Source organism: Myodes glareolus, chromosome 14, assembly GCF_982192425.1.
Source record: "Myodes glareolus chromosome 14, mMyoGla1.1, whole genome shotgun sequence".
Classification (NCBI taxonomy): domain Eukaryota; kingdom Metazoa; phylum Chordata; class Mammalia; order Rodentia; family Cricetidae; genus Myodes; species Myodes glareolus.
This window is the reverse complement of record NC_142039.1, coordinates 25,728,929-25,744,734: the sequence shown is the minus strand read 5'-3', so window position 1 is coordinate 25,744,734 and position 15,806 is coordinate 25,728,929. Positions and strand designations below refer to the sequence as shown.

The following is a 15,806-nucleotide window of genomic DNA, read 5'->3' as shown; positions in this document are numbered from 1 at the left end:
AAAACCTGCAAGCTCCTTCTCTTACACATATAAACCACATGCCACATCCATTGAGAATTTGATGTGAAATCCTACTTAAAAGCAAGATGTCGAGATGGGCATGGTGTTACACACCTCTAATTCAACCACTGAGGGGGAAGAGGCAGGAGGAGGCTTCAAGCTTGAGACCACACACATCTACATAGTGGATTTCAGGCTAGCCAGTAGTACATAGTGAAAACTCTGGAAAACAAGCACAAATAAATAAACAAAAACAAGACTTACATATACATATAATTTTGTTTAATAAATAAAATATTATTAACATACATGAAGTAGAAGACTTCTTTCTGTGGAGTGGTCCTGGCAGTTTCTTTGAAACATGGAAAGTGAGTTAGTTATAATTATTTGAGGGATGCTTATGCTGAAGGACAATAAGATGAGAAAAAGTGTTGCTCTTCTTGGTAATAATTGGCACATCTCTTTTCTTGGCCTCCCAGATTGACCAGACGCCATGACTACTAGGACTTTTGTTTCCTTCAGAAGAATGATTGAGTTTACACCATTTGATGGAAGAAAGCTATTAAATAAATAACATATGTGATCTGATTGATTTGCTTGTATAGGAAACTTTGTATCTATATATACATACCCTACTAATCTGAAAAAAATCCTGCCAAATATTTAATCACATTTTGATTCTAAAAAATAATTTATATGTGAACAAAGCAGCTGAATAACTCTGTTTAAGTCCCTTGGCCTTTGGGGGATCCTCCTGCCTCCTCATACCAGGCTGCTGCTTTTTTAACTGTTCAAAGAGCTATTATATGTCTTGTGTTGTTAATGTACTTAGGAGGAGTGTAAGTCTTGAGAACTTGTGTTTGAACACATTTTGGTAAAGAGATCTCCATAGAGGGAAATACTTTGTGCACACAGTGAAATTGGGGAAATAAGAACAGGATGAACTACCTATGGGATGGAGCAGGGCCAGCATAAGAAGAGGATCTGGAGTCCTACCTCTGTCTGCACTTGACATACAAGCATGGGGATCTCATTTTGATTCCCAGAACCCATAGAAAGTACCAAGTATGGTGCTCAACTCTTGTAATTCCAATGTTGGACAGAGAGAGAAATGAAGATCCCTGGGTCTTGCTGGTCAGTCAGGCAGCCTAAATGAGTCCAGGACTCATTGAGAAACTGTCTCAAAGGCATCAAAGGGTTATAAACCCTCAAAAGGAACCAAAACCTGAGGTTGTCCTCTATCCTCCATAAGAATTTGTGTTGCTGGAAACAGAAAAAAACTGCTGTTCTATGTCCACCTTAACATAAAGGAGTCTGGGAAACTAATCTTGAATGGCAGTCAGAATTTTCAAATGAGGTTTAAGGAAAAAAATGAAGTTACAATGAGTACAGAAAAAGTTTCTTCTAATCCCAGTGCTGCTTCTGGCGATGGGCAGGATGTACCATCACATTTCAAATCCTTGACTTCCGCTTTTGACATTGACAATGTTTCTGTGTTTTCTTAAGATTTCCCAGAAGTGAACAGGCAGTACTGGAAAAAGGAAGTTAAACAATGATTTGCTCAATTTGAAAGCATCACTTCATCACATGAACCTAAACCTTTCCCAAATGAAACACTCCTGCCACCACCACCCTCCCAAATGAATTCATCCGGAGGAGCAGTAAGGTCAGCATAATTAATCACCGATTCTTTATTTATTATTGGCTGGCTTTGTGCTAAAATGAGTGATTAGGCTTCTCAGGACAGATTGCTATCTGTGTTAGTGCTATGGAGGTTTCCTTAATACTCTTTCAGGACCAGTAATAGGTTAGGTAAACAATGATGTCACCCCGTTATGCTGCCTACCTGACATTACATTTTAACACAGAGGTAAGGTCAGCTGATTTGATCCATTTTGCTTTTTATATTTTGCCCTTTAAGGATGATTCTTAGGAAAATTGGATTGTTTTTTTTGACACTTCATTGTTAATATTATTTACAGTAGAAGTTATATTTGCTTCTTAAATAAACATAAAGACCAGAAAGAAGGTGGGAAGTTACTGATGGTCACGTTTCTCACACACACACACACACACACACACACACACAAACACGCACGCACGCACGCACGTCCACACACACCTTTAGTATTTGCTCTTGATTTTGAAACATGTTAAAATTCTTCTGCAGGTTATTTTGCTGGGCCTCAAGGAATAGAGTTCTTGGGAGTTGCTGAGGTTTCAGCACTACCAAACTTGGCAATCCTCAGTAGTTACTCAAGCCCGAAATATTTCAATTGAGTTAATCTTTAACCAGCCCTAGTGACTAGTTTATACACTGTAAAACTTTGTGGAGTTCTTTGTATCAGCAAATACGACAAGCCCAGAATCCTGGAGCCTGCATTGCCTTTGTTACTCAGACATAACAAGGTGTTTTTCCTCTAAGTATTTCAGACATGCTCTTTTTACTTGAAAGCTTTGCCTATTACCCAAGGACTTCTGTATCTAAACTATGTTAAAGATACATAGAAAAGGAATGACATCATGGATTTTGTCAACTGGGCTTTGCGTTTAGCTAACGCTGATGAGTCATAGTCTTGTGACCAGCCAGGCACCTCTCCAAGCAGAGGCTGTTAAGATCCTTGACAACAGAACCTGTAGATGTTTTGAAGAGGAGATTTCAACAAGTGACCTGCCTGCTTGGTCATACTGGGTTCTGTGGACAGGAAAAAAAAAAAAAAAAAAGAAATGTTCTTAGTCCGGATGAATAACAAAACACCAACCAGGGGACTGGAGTTAGTAAAGCTGACTCACTTCCTGGTTTCCAGATGAAAGGAGTCGTTCAAGAAATGACTCTCACAAGGAAATACTTCCTTCAGTTGACTTGCTGTGTCTTTTTCAAGCACTGGCTGACTATCACAGTGCCTTGTCAGTAGTTTGGAATGTTGAAAAGTAAAATTAAGTTATGAAATAATCCTGTGCATTGAGAGGCAGCTACCTCAATCTGTGAGAACTGCTGACTTCAGATACCCCTCAGAAGAAACAGCTGTGTTGAATAAGCATGTGTCCTGACAACTGTCAACCCCCGCTTCCCATTTTGGGAAATACGGCATTAATGTAGGTGTCCTTATTATTGCTTGAAAAAGCAAGCCTTATTTGGCAATCCTGTAATTGTTAGCCTGCCGCCTGTTTATCCAAGAGCCTCATCTGTGTCTTTTCTAAACCCAGCTCACCTGCAGGGTGAATGTGGACCCTGGAGGCTGTGCAAGAGGAAGCTGGGAAGGGTGTGCTGGAGGTACACTCACCTCTGGTATCCGGAGAGGGGAGAGGGTAGAAATACACAGGGCTGTGAAGTTTTCCCGCTATGTCACATTGATAAACTGACTCAGCAGGAGGTACCTTCATGGGAATGAGACTGTCCATCTTCACAGCAGCTCCTACATGGTCATTATGGAAAATCAGGAAACTTCTGCCTCCCTGACTTGCTGTGACTTGCTCTATTCCCCTGGGTACTGATCAGGTTGCATTCCTCAGGGCTAGTTGGGAACATATTTATTAAAAAAAAAATTCAGGAAGCCAAACATGTTGAGAGAAAACTATCTACTCAGTTCCTCTGATAATCATCAAAAGTCACAACTAGTTTCCTCCTAAACTTAGTATTTCATGTTATGCTTTGCTTTGTTTTATTCTTTTGAAACAGGGTCTCTCTCTGTAGCTCTGGCTGGCCTAGAATGTCCCAGGTGACCAGGCTGAAGCTCACAGAGATTTGTCTGCCTCTGCCCTCCCCTACACCTATTCCAGTGCTGGGATTAAAGTTACGTGGCCACACTGAACCTAACCTCAATTTCAATAGCACTTTCTAAGAGTGGTACTAGCATTCTATGAATAAGAATACCCCACTTCCATTCATTTCTAAAGCACTCATTGCTCTTCCTTGGCTCTCTCCCTACTTGGTCTGTCTGCTTCTGAAACCTCCTGTAATTCAAACAGTTGTCCAATTCTTGCTATTGAGAAATCACAAATTGTGAAACATATTTAACAGGGCACATTCAAAAAATAACCGTCCTTCCTGCTGTTTGGGTAAAGTCACTTGCTTGTTTGGGGGTTGCTAATGGGAATAAGTGAGTATGTGTGATTACCTCTAGAGCCAGCTTGTTTGCGCAGAGGGAAAATTCATGGAACAGCCACAGGCTGCATTCCAGAGCATTCGCCAACCGCTCTGCAGACTTCTGCAGCTGGGTCCCAGAACTGTCTGCTACCCTGCCTGGAGAGGCGGTGCGCCTCTAAGGCAGAGTTCTTTGACTAGAGCTCTAATTAACTGGTCTTGTTTTTGGTATTGTTTCTGAGACCGACTTGCTTTGTAACTCAGGCTTGCTTCAGATTCCCTATGTAGCCAGGCTGGCTCAACCTCCTAAGTGCTGGAACGGTAAGAGCATGTCTTCACGCATGGCAACCGGAGGATTTTTGTTGAGACGGGTTCCTGTGTAGTGCCGAATGGCTTCAAACTCTTTATACAGTCCAGGATGACCTTCAACTTCTTAGCCCTTTGTCTTCACCTCCTGAATGCTGAAATTAAAGTACCGCTGTACCTGGTTTATGCCATGCTGGGGATAGAACATATGGCTTTGTAAATGTTAGGCGAGCATTCTACTGAGCTTCATTCCTAGACTTCAACCAGACTTCATAGGTGATTCCTTAATGCTCTTGGATTCTTGATAGAAAGCTCCTGATATTCTTAGTTTCTGAAAATTCATGGGAGTTTCTTTTTCAAAGAAAAGAAACTTCTGGGGCTGGAGACATGACTCTGGTTAAAAGTGTTATTCCTTTGGTACACTTTAAGAACTAACCACGCCCACCCCAGCTACTTCTGACCTCGTTGCCATCTTGGCTCCTCTCTTTCCTGTCCGTCTCTTACCGTGTGCACATGTGTTTTCCCTCTCTCTCTATGTTTGTCTATGTCTCCCCTTTTTTAAGTAATAAATGTTTAGCTTTATGTATAGCCTTATGTCCATTTACTCTGCCGTCCACCGCATCCAGCCGCCTGACTCTGCCGCTCCCCCGGGGACCCTGACTCCCCAGGCCACATGGCGCTGCCAGCCTGGAGATCTTGTGGGGACCCACGGCCACTAGCAGCTGCTCCGCGAGCTGCCCGGGACCTCCCAACATCTTATTATTTTTAAAAAAGAACAATAAAAAGTATCGCTGCTCTTTTCAGAGAATTGAGGTTCAATTTCCAGCCATGTATAGTAGCTTTCAACTTACTGTAACTCCAGCTTTAGGGGACCCAATACCCTATTCTGGCCTCAGTGGGCATCAGGCTTGCAAATGGTGCACAGACATGAATGCAGACAAAACGCGAGTGTGTGCGTGTGTGTGTGTGTGTGTCTGTGTGTGTGTGTGCATAAATGATTTTTTTAAAAACACTACCAAGAACGTACTTTTCAGCTTAGCAATTGATTCTGCCAGTGATCTTGAATCTGAATGTTATGTTGCAGGACAGTGGTTGAGGAATAACTGCAACTATAACAGAGCCCAGAATATGCTGTTTCTTATTTCCCTTAACGTCCCTGAGACCCAGGGGTGTGGTTCCACAGTTGGAATCTGAGTCTCATTGATCATCAGTGAATGTAGTAGCTGGCATCGCAGGAGAATGCTGCCCCTGTTTACCTCTCCCAGAGCTGTTTATAAATTGGACACCTGTAATTAGATCTGTGTCACAGAGGGAGCTTTCAGGTGAGAGTGCATTAGAAGAAAAACAGTCTCTTGATTAGCTTTGATGAGGACTCAAAATTCATACCCCGAAGCGCTCACTCCTGCTTATCTGGAGCTGGAAATGAAGCCTTTGGGGAGGCAGCAAAATGAAGCTTAAATGAGGTTGTAAAAATGAAGCCTTGATCCAGTAGGACATAGGGCTACCGAAGGGCTCTCTTCCTCCTTGTAAACAGAGGAAAGGCCTTGTGAGGAAGAGAAGGCATCGACCCTGCAAGCAACATGACCCTAGAAATCAGCAGTCAAGAACTGCGATGAAATCAGTTTCTGTCAAGACAGGCAAGCAAAGGAGGCATTTTAGAAACTTGGCACCTCTGTTAGGTTTTTGGGCTATATACTCCCTTCCCCCATAATAATGCACTTGGCAGCCTAGTTACCTTCACCTACAAATATTATGCACACACACCCTCTCCAAACCACACACCCAGCAAAGCCCCTCAAGCCACATATACATTTGGTTCTAAGTCAATGGTTCCCAACCTTGCTAATGCTATGATCCATTAATGCAGTTCCTCATGTTGTGGGAACCCTAACTATAAAAATGTTTTTATTGCTACTTGGTAAGTGTAGTTTTGCTGCTGTTATGAAATGTAAATCTCTGTGTTTTCTGATGGTCTTAGGCAACCCCTGTGAAAAGATCATTCAACCCCAAAGGAGTTGTCAGGTTGAGAACCACTGCAAAGTAGTCCCATCTTTGAACAATAACATGAGTCTCTTCATCTCAGGGAGCAGTCAAAATTGACAGTTTCTATTCAAGTGTATTCCTGACACATCTGGATACAAAGAGTAGAAGGGCCTGAGCCAGTTTGGGGGCATGTGCAGTAAAGCCAAGCTGTGTCTTCTAGGGACTTTCTGGGGAGAACCCACTATTTATCATCTTATGCTTAGGTAAAATTGGGAACTCACATGATTCTACATACACAGCAGAGAAGTGATTATGTAATCTATTAATCAAAATAAAGAACCACCCAAACTATGTCCTTGGAAACCATCTCCTCTTTTCCTCAGACCCCATAAAACGAGACCCTCGGCTGTAACTTGCTTGGGTTTTTGAGTGTTTTCCCTTATGTGGTTCACTGTCAGTAGTGACATTTACCTCTCTTTGATCGGTACTATTGTTTTGTTCCACATAAAACTATCTTGCTTCTTTTCAAATTCTGTTAGCTTTTATTTTTAAGTTAAAACTAAGAGGCTAAGGAATGGAACCACTGGGGTTAGACACTGACCTCCTCTAACAGAGGCACCGGGCTTGTGGCATTTCATTACAGCATCTTAGATGAGGGTGGCTTCTTCAACTTCCTTAACAAAAGGGAAGGATGTCTTCTTCCTCCTGGAGGCTCTTGACAATGCTGTTCCTTCTCTGTCAGAGAGTAGAAGCGGTTTGCAGTTAGAACTAAGGATGTATTTCTTCTACTTCCTCTGAGTCTTAGGCAAATTACATGTATGAGAGATAGTTTGCCAGTTTGTACCTGAGTGTTGAAAGACTTTGTTTCTGGTTTCGTTTCATAATCAACAGGAAAAAAAATAAGAATTATGCATAGCATCCTGGCTATATTGAGATAGGTGGGTGGTGTTTATTTTTCTCTGGAATGCTCGAACTAATTATCTCGGGATCTAACCTTCAACTTTCAAATCAAGATAAAATGGAGTACTGACCTTCAGCTTTTACAGAAGGAACTCTCTAATTTTCTTCAAATGGAAGGTGTTTATTAACCTAGAATTCAAATCCTGTCAAGCTCTCTGACACTTCACCAGCCTTCTTCATCCTGCCTGCTTTATTAGTAGTCTAATCTCTTCGTAGTAAAAATGGAAAAACAAAGCCATTGAGCCAGAGGATGCATCTGTACTTCCACAGATCTCTTTTTCTCAGAATGGAATAAATTTATGGGGGAAGAACAACATTATTTTCTTTTGTCCTCAGTATTTAATTTGTAATTGGATTTTCAAGTCAAGGCTGCACTCACTGAGAGACTTGGGATGTAGCTCCATTCGGTGAGTACTTGCCAAACAAGCAAAAAGCCCTGGCTTCCATTCCCAACCTGGAGTCAAGCTAGGTTGGTAGCATGCAGCTCTCTTTCTAGTACCTGGGAGATGGAGGCAGGGGAATCTGAAATTCAAGGTTGCTTGGGCTGCAGAGATTGAGGGCAGTCTGGGGTACATGAGATTTATCTCCACAAAAAGATAACAATTTAAATATGATCAGCGAATAACACTGCAAGAGATTAGCACGTGGTGGTTGTGTTCCTAGAAAGAATTTCTCTATTGTAGAACAATTCAAAGAATTTCTAATTTGTGTTTCTAACCAAAAATGGCCCTGTGTGTTTAAATTAAGGTTCTTCCTGGAGGCAAGTGAATCATGAATTACTGTTTCTACTAAACTGTTAAAGCATGTGTTAGTTCACACTATGCATATGAACATTTTATGCTGATTCAACATAAATGTTCAGAAATTTATTATGCAAATTATTATCTACTGAGTCTGAGTTTTGCAAAGATATTTAATTTAGTTTATGTTATCATTTTATTAAGCCATAATGTGGGATTGAAAAACACTTTATAACAGACAGCTGGAAGACCTTGGATCATTGAACTGAGCAGGACATAGAGCCAGTCTCTGAAAGCAAAAGCAAGTAAATACATTTACTATATGGGGTGGGTTGCAGCTCAGTTTACAGAGAACTTGATCAACAGCCATGAAACCCCACCATGAAAAACTGGACCCTTTGGCTCATTCCGAAGATGAAGAATTCAATGCCAGTTTGCATAGTAAGTTTGAGGCCAACCTGAGCTAGAAGAGAGAGACCCTGTGAAAGAGAGAAAGAGAAAGTGTATGTGTGTGTGCGTGTGTGTATGTGAGAGAGAGAGAGAGAGAGAGAGAGAGAGAGAGAGAGAGAGAGAGAGAGTAGAGAGGGAGAAAGGCAGACAGACAGAGTGAGCGACACACAGAGAGAAATGGGGGAAAATGAGCCATGATCTGAATAATTTGACCACTCCTTTCTTCCTCAGCAAAACAAAAATCATCATTTGAACAGTAATAAAAATATGTAACATTACAAAAGATTAGTTTGGGTAGTTTATTTTGGTAGTTTCTTGGCCATGAAACTTGATTTGTTTGAAAATACTCTGCATTTAACAAAATTGGTAATGCATTCAAACAAAGTACAGAACACTCAACTCATAGATGAACACACACACACACACATGCACACACACAAGAGAAAATAAGAAAGGGATATACGATTTTAATAATGACTTCTCAAATATATACATCTCCTGTTCACAGTTTGAATGGAGGAAAACATTTCAATAGTGCATCTGGAGGTACACATGCAGGCACACCCACACAAGGATGCACGCACACACACACACACACACACACATGTTTTATATATATATATATATATATATATATATATATATATATATATATAGTTGAACTGAGGACATAGATAATAAAATGGCAAAAAAAAGAAAATCCAAAGATATATGCCAAATTACTGGGCATTGCTGGTTTAAGCCATTTATTTTGGAAGTAGAATAATCTTCAGTGTTGATTCTGAGATGAATTGCAAGATAGCCAGATCCATGACATGGAGGAAGCGTTAAAAAATGCTAGTGTGTACTGGAGGGTGGCTCAGCAGTTAAAAGAACTTAGGGCTATTGCAAAAATGTGGGTTGTGCTCCAAACACGCAGGGAGGCTCCCAACCACCTGAAATTCCAGTCTCAGGGAATATAACCTCCCTTCCTTACCTCTGTGGGTACAGTGCTCACATGCCCAAACCCACATGCTCTCATACATACACACATAATAATTTTTAGAAAAAAATCTTTAAAATAGTCTTGTGAATTTTATTTTTCTCAATTGCAGAACATAGATACTTAAACATGACTTGTTAACAAGGATAGCAGTAGAGGACATATACAAATACACAGACACACACACGCACACACACACAAGAACCTTAGAGTTCATGTTTTAAATGTAGATTTCAGCTAACATACTTAAAGACTCAAAGCATTTATTGCCATAAGCTGTACATAAATAACAAGTGGCTGACTTCTTTGAAATATGTCAAATATCTGAGCATTTAAGAAACCAGGGGTTCTGGGGAGCTAGACTAACGGGTGAAGTACATCTCAAGTGAATACGAGGATGTGAACACCCATACAGATAAAGTCTGGGTGCGCACATTTGTCACTCCCCTGTTGGGGAAGTGGAGACAAAGAGAGCCCTGGAACTCCCTGGCTACTCTAGCCAATTGATGAGCCCCACGTTCAGATAGGGACCGTGTCTCAAAAAAATAAATAAATAAATAAAATGGAAGGACAAGAGATATGGCTCGGTGTTTAAGGGTTCATACTGCTCTTCCACAGGACCCCAGTTTGGAGCCCAGGTCCAGTGTGGGTCTGAAGCCTCTGATCTCCCGCGGTATCTTCACTCGCTAACATCCCTCCAGATGCATAGTTTGACTTAACCTTCAAAATGGAGAATGACTGAGGAAGAAGCCTGACATAGACCTTTTGGCCTTGGAAGGCCTGTGCATACATGTGCATGCACACCTGTGCATCTGAGCAAGTACATTAACACAGAAATAAAAATAGAAAGAATCAGAAATTAATAGATATTTTTGGATAGTTGCTCAGCCAGATGTATCTTCTGCTCAAGTACTTGAAAGGAGAGAAACATTTCGGTAATGTTAATGCTAGTAGTGCAGTTGACCTTTGCCATTCCCTGACCACTTATTCTGTGCCGAGCATAACAATAAGTACTGCACACACAATGCCAGGTGAAAGCCCAACTATAGCTTTATGAGCTAAGTTTTAGCGAATGCTGATCTTACAGAGATGGGAATAGAAGCAAACACATCTCTTAATTTGTCCAACATTACACAACTGGTGAGTGATAGGGGTGTAATTTGACCTCTGGCTCCCTAGACAACACTTATAAGGAGGCTGGCAAGTGAATTCAATGTTTTCATACTCCGTGGGAAAAAAAAATCATTCTCCCATTGAAGAGAGTTAACTTTTGTCATTGTTACAAGTCTAACTTAACCTAGATTTGCAAAAGACCCGAGGGAATATATTCACAAAAAATTCTTTCAAAGATCGAAGATGTGAGAAAAGAATGAAAGCATCATGTGTGCTATTTACTACCTGCTAAGCACAGGTTACACTATCCTGTGTGTTTGTATGTGCTTACTTTTTTTTTCTTTCCCAGGAGATAAAGAGGGAAATGGTCCTAGTATTTTTAATAATTTATAGTTGCTAGAAATAGCTACCAAGAAGTTTAAGCCCATGCCCAAGGTCATAGATGTGAAAAGTAATGCATAGGGATTTTGACACAGGTCGACAGGTTCCAGGTGCTGTGTTCTCATGCACGGTGTCACCCTCTCCCCATCATTGTATGCTTCCTAAGCAGAAGCCCTTAAAAAGAAGAGGCGTAACTGTGTACAGACAGATAGCTCATCCTTCCGGCAGGCATTAGCATGTGCTGGTTGTGTGTTTCCACACTAATCCTTACATTGTTCCTGTGAAGTAGTCTGAGCATTTTTCCCTTCAGAGAGCGTGTTTCTGAAATCCAGATCATCAGTGCCTGTGACTCTACTTAAGGAGGAAGTTGGGATTTGAAGGCAGTCATTCTAGTATGGTATGACACTCTCTATAATGGGCTAATGTTTTCTGCTCTGACTATATTTAATATAACTTTTACATACATGAAGTTTTAGGAAAGGAATTGTTCTATCCAGCTGATTACATGAAACGACTGTGTGCAATGCACTCCCACTTATTTTGAGAAAAGCAGCCATGCCTGGCCTCTTTCTAATACTCCTACATCTAGAAGCAAGTAGTTTTAAACCTTTTAAGTACCCTCTTGGTACTTCTAACAGAGCTATATCCGCCACCCTGCTATTGTTATTTGGTTTCCAGTTTCCAGTTCGAGGAATCATCTCTTGATTTCCCACATGGGAAATAAAGCAGTATTATCTATTTGGCCTCATGTTTCTGTATCGATGTCCTTCCTATGATTTTCCTGGTCTTCGTACTGTTTCCTAGGCAGTTAATAATTATGTTTGTTTCTGTATCACTTAGCTTTTCACTGTCTGTCTGCAGTGAACCTCTATGCTATCCTTGGTTAGTCAGTCTTCTTTTGATAACGTTCAACCATATCAATGACTCCATTATTGCTCATCTTCTGAAGGACATCTGTCCTGGACAAGGTACTCTCATGAGTTCTATTTTGTTCTGTTTTGTGAGGCATCTGTAGAAGCTTTGGCTGGAATGTTCCTTGATTCTCACCATCAAGAGAAAATATTCTACCCTTTATGTGCTATTCATCTCTGGATTTAAGCTGTCTTTATTTTTGCTTCATTCTTGCAGTCTAGTGGAGCCTACCCATGCCAGTCTGGGGTCTCAAAGAAGCAGAATCCAAGAAATTTATCTAAAGAAACACCTGTGAGAAAACATAGACCGGCGATTGTGAGAGTGTCTGAGGTGGAAACCCAGGTGTGGACCCGAGTGAATGAGGTATAAAAGGAAGGTAAAGAGAAGGAAGAGAGTGGAGAGATAGGAAGGAGAGAGGATAGCAGTCTCGTTCAGCTTTGGTTGAGAGCAGCCTCGCTATCAACACAGCAATGGCGTTTCAGGGGCAGAGCTTGAGCTGCTGGCTGTTGCACAAATCCAGAAAGGTTTTCTTCTGCTACTGTAAATGGCCCTCACTTGCTTACCCCGATATTTGATGATACATCCTGGATGATACAGGGAAATGTAGTGAATTACATAGATGTAGTAATAGTCCATTATGTAAGGCTTACCTGACAGCAAATATTACCGTATGAAATTCAACAGTGTAACTGAGATGGTCACTAAGTGACTTTTGGGAAGGTAGCACATACAGAGTAGATAAGGTGTACTCAATGGGATGTACATGAGACCTATCAGGCTACTCATCATAAGCAATCAAACAGTCATGAATCATTTAATTCGGGAATTTTTCATTTCATAGATTTGGATTGTGATTTACAGATGGTATCTGGAAATGAAGAAAGTGAAACTATGTAGTAGGGGATGCAATGTAGAATTAGTCATATTCCTGAAGCTTGCAGGTGAAGAAACCCATTTATTGTTATTCAGAATGTATCAGTGACTGAGGTTCAACACAGTTCTGATTAGTATAAAGATACCTGGTTCATAAACCTATGAAAACCTAAATAGTTTTTCTAGAAATAGACAGATAGGTACACAGCACAGACTGGCTTTTAGTTCTCCATCCTTTTAACTCAGCATTCCAGATACTGAGATGACAGGCATGTGTCACCACACCCACCCATGTCTGTTCTTCTTACTCCGTTCCTTTAGGAGGTTTTAAAAATAATTGTGGTTCAAATAACAAAGACATGCTTTTCTCTGTAAAATTTCTTACCAGTATTGCAAAAATTTGTAGTAGTAATAAGTATAATTGAATTTATTAAAAAAGTAATTAAGTGCATAGATTGGGTGTTTTTAATATAGTAAAATGTGTTCATTTGTAGTTTGTTTTTCTGGAGAACATGCACACATGCATACGTGCTTCTACTCTCTTGCTTTTAGATTAAAAGACTTCTTTAAATCATCTTTAGAAATAATGTATTGTCTTTTTTTTCTTGCTGTGGTTTCATTATGCACAAAGAAAAGGTAAGAAAGACTCAGTGTATAACATACAGACCACTGCATTTATGTTGTATATAAAGAATAAAGGTTTATAAGTAAAATTAAGTTGGCATATTCCACCACTTTCCATATACTATGCCATATCATAATTGGCATAGTATAAAGCAAAAAATTAAAATAAAAATCTCATTTTAATAAATACTGTCCAAGTAATTATCTTGTGCTTTGTTTCGCTGGATCCTATAAGGATTGCAGTATTGTTATCTTTATTTGATAACTCAAACCAGACATCTAAAGTTAATATACAACAGTAAGTTTATTATGTAATCAGTAAACAGTAAGTTTATTATTGTATCAGTACCATGGTTCATTTTTGTCAAAAGTTGAATTTATGTCTACATCCCATGGCAAGTTTGATTTGAATCTGGACACATTTTTAGAAAATATCAGAAAATCTGAGTCCCAGGTCAACTCTGTTCCTTGTGTAAAATCATGCGGATGCTCTGCAGTGTCTTCCAGCCTTCAGAACCTGTGAATTAATAGTGTTTGTTTGAGTTATGGCCTACAGAGCATTGTTAGTGTAGCTGGTGATTAATCTGTGAAATGTTGATATTGGTTAACAAAAAGAGAAAGGAGGTATGAGTCTGAAGTCAGAAGCCCGACTGTCTTGTATGATTAATTATTCTAAAAGTATTTTCTAAGGAAGAAATGCTCAGTTTCATTGCATCTTTGGAATTCTAAACTATGCAATTTAATTTCTTTCCTTTATTATTATTATTATTTTTCCTTTTGATAAATTTCATGAGTATATCCAATATATTGTGACCGTGTTTGTTCCTCTAGTTTTACCTTCGGGTACCCCATTCCTTTCTCACCGAAACCCTTCTTCTTAGCTAGTCCCATTCAGTGGCTGCATCATTAGAGAAAATGACTCTCCACATCCACAGTAATTAACAGACGGTAGCCCCACAGGAATGAATGGAACGCAGAAAGGTCCAATCTCAAGAGGTATCCATGACTGCCGTGTGTTCGGGACGGCAATAACAATGTCACACCTCAATGGTATCTTTTTATGACACCCTTCCCCAACCCGTAGCTCTTCAGTTCTTTCTTCTGCAAGGTTTCCTTGGTAGTTGCTATTTATTTTACAGCACCTTGACCAGAGGAGTCTTGGTATTAATCATTGCTCTCTGCAAAAATCAACTTTTGTGCTCTAGACTTAGAGTGGTCAGAGTCTATGTGTATGAATATCAATAATTAAGTGACAGTTTGACAACATGTCCATCTAGGGAAACAAAGGCAATGTGTTCCCCTTTGGGCCCATGACCTCTCTAGCTACTGGATTTGAATAGCTTTATATTTTGTATTTATCATTCAACTAAAAACTTAAAAGAAAGACGTTTTAAATATACACATGCACAAAGCTCTGCTTCATAGTATTGAGTGGAACACAGTTTTGGATAGGAGACATTAGCATGATCAAGACCATCAATCCTATTATTTGCAGTGCTCTGTAATATTGGTGCCCATTCAATCACATACAGCACCATAAGCCCACTCTGCTAGGGACAATGATTTTTTTTTTTTTTTACATAGTGGAAGTGAGATGAATTTTCCTCATTCTCATAAGAATGTGAGTCAAAATATGAGTCACAAACCACACTGTTGTTGATTTTTTTCTTTTTTACTCTTTTTGGGGGCCCACCACCCAGCTCCCAAACAAGAGACTTATTCTTAACTATGAATGCCTGACCTTAGCCTGACTTGTTTCTGGTCAGCTTTTCTAACTTAAATTATCCTATTTATTTTCTTCTATATTTTGCCTCTGGGTTTTTTAAAACGTTTCTTTATTCTATATGTCTTTCTTCCCTTCTTACTCTGTGGCTGGTTGTGTGGCTGGGTGGCTGCCCCCCCGTAGTCCTCTCTCCTCCTTTTCTTGCTCCTTGATGTTGGGCCTAGATTTCTCCTCTTATTTATTCTCTTGACCTGGCATCCCCACCTATCCCCCTCTCCTACCAAACTTTTGGCTGCTTAGCTTTTTATGACATCAGTCAGGTGTTTTTGTCCGGCAAAGTAACACAGCTTCACAGAGGTACACAAATGCAACATAAAAAAATGCAACACATGTTTGCATTATTAAACAAATGTTTCACAGCATCAACAAATGTAGCACATTTTAAACTAATATTCTACAACACCGTGTCATCCCTATTCCATTCACAAAGGTCATAGGCACAGGTGTTCTGGGTCCTACAAGAATTCATCTGCTCCTGTCTGCCCCGCCCTCACTATTCACATTCACTCCAACAGAATATCTGGAGCCATTGATACAGTCCTGGAGCCCCTCCCTCTCCCCAGGAAGCAAATGAGGCAGCTTCATCACTCTCCCTTATCCAGTGAAGGATTCCTG

The 15,806-nt window shown here is 40.1% G+C and overlaps 1 long non-coding RNA gene across 1 annotated transcript in view; it reads right to left on the bottom strand.

The window, feature by feature from the left end:
• Positions 1-267: 267 nt before the first annotated feature.
• The window catches only part of LOC146891957 (uncharacterized), a 39,890-nt gene continuing 24,351 nt past the window's right edge, over positions 268-15,806 (bottom strand). Inside the window, exons 2-5 of the long non-coding RNA XR_015005068.2 lie at positions 6,975-7,108; positions 4,119-4,583; positions 3,285-3,515; positions 268-1,531 (exon numbers count right to left, since the gene is read on the bottom strand). This is a non-coding gene — a long non-coding RNA (uncharacterized LOC146891957). The remainder of the gene's footprint in view (positions 1,532-3,284; positions 3,516-4,118; positions 4,584-6,974; positions 7,109-15,806) is intronic.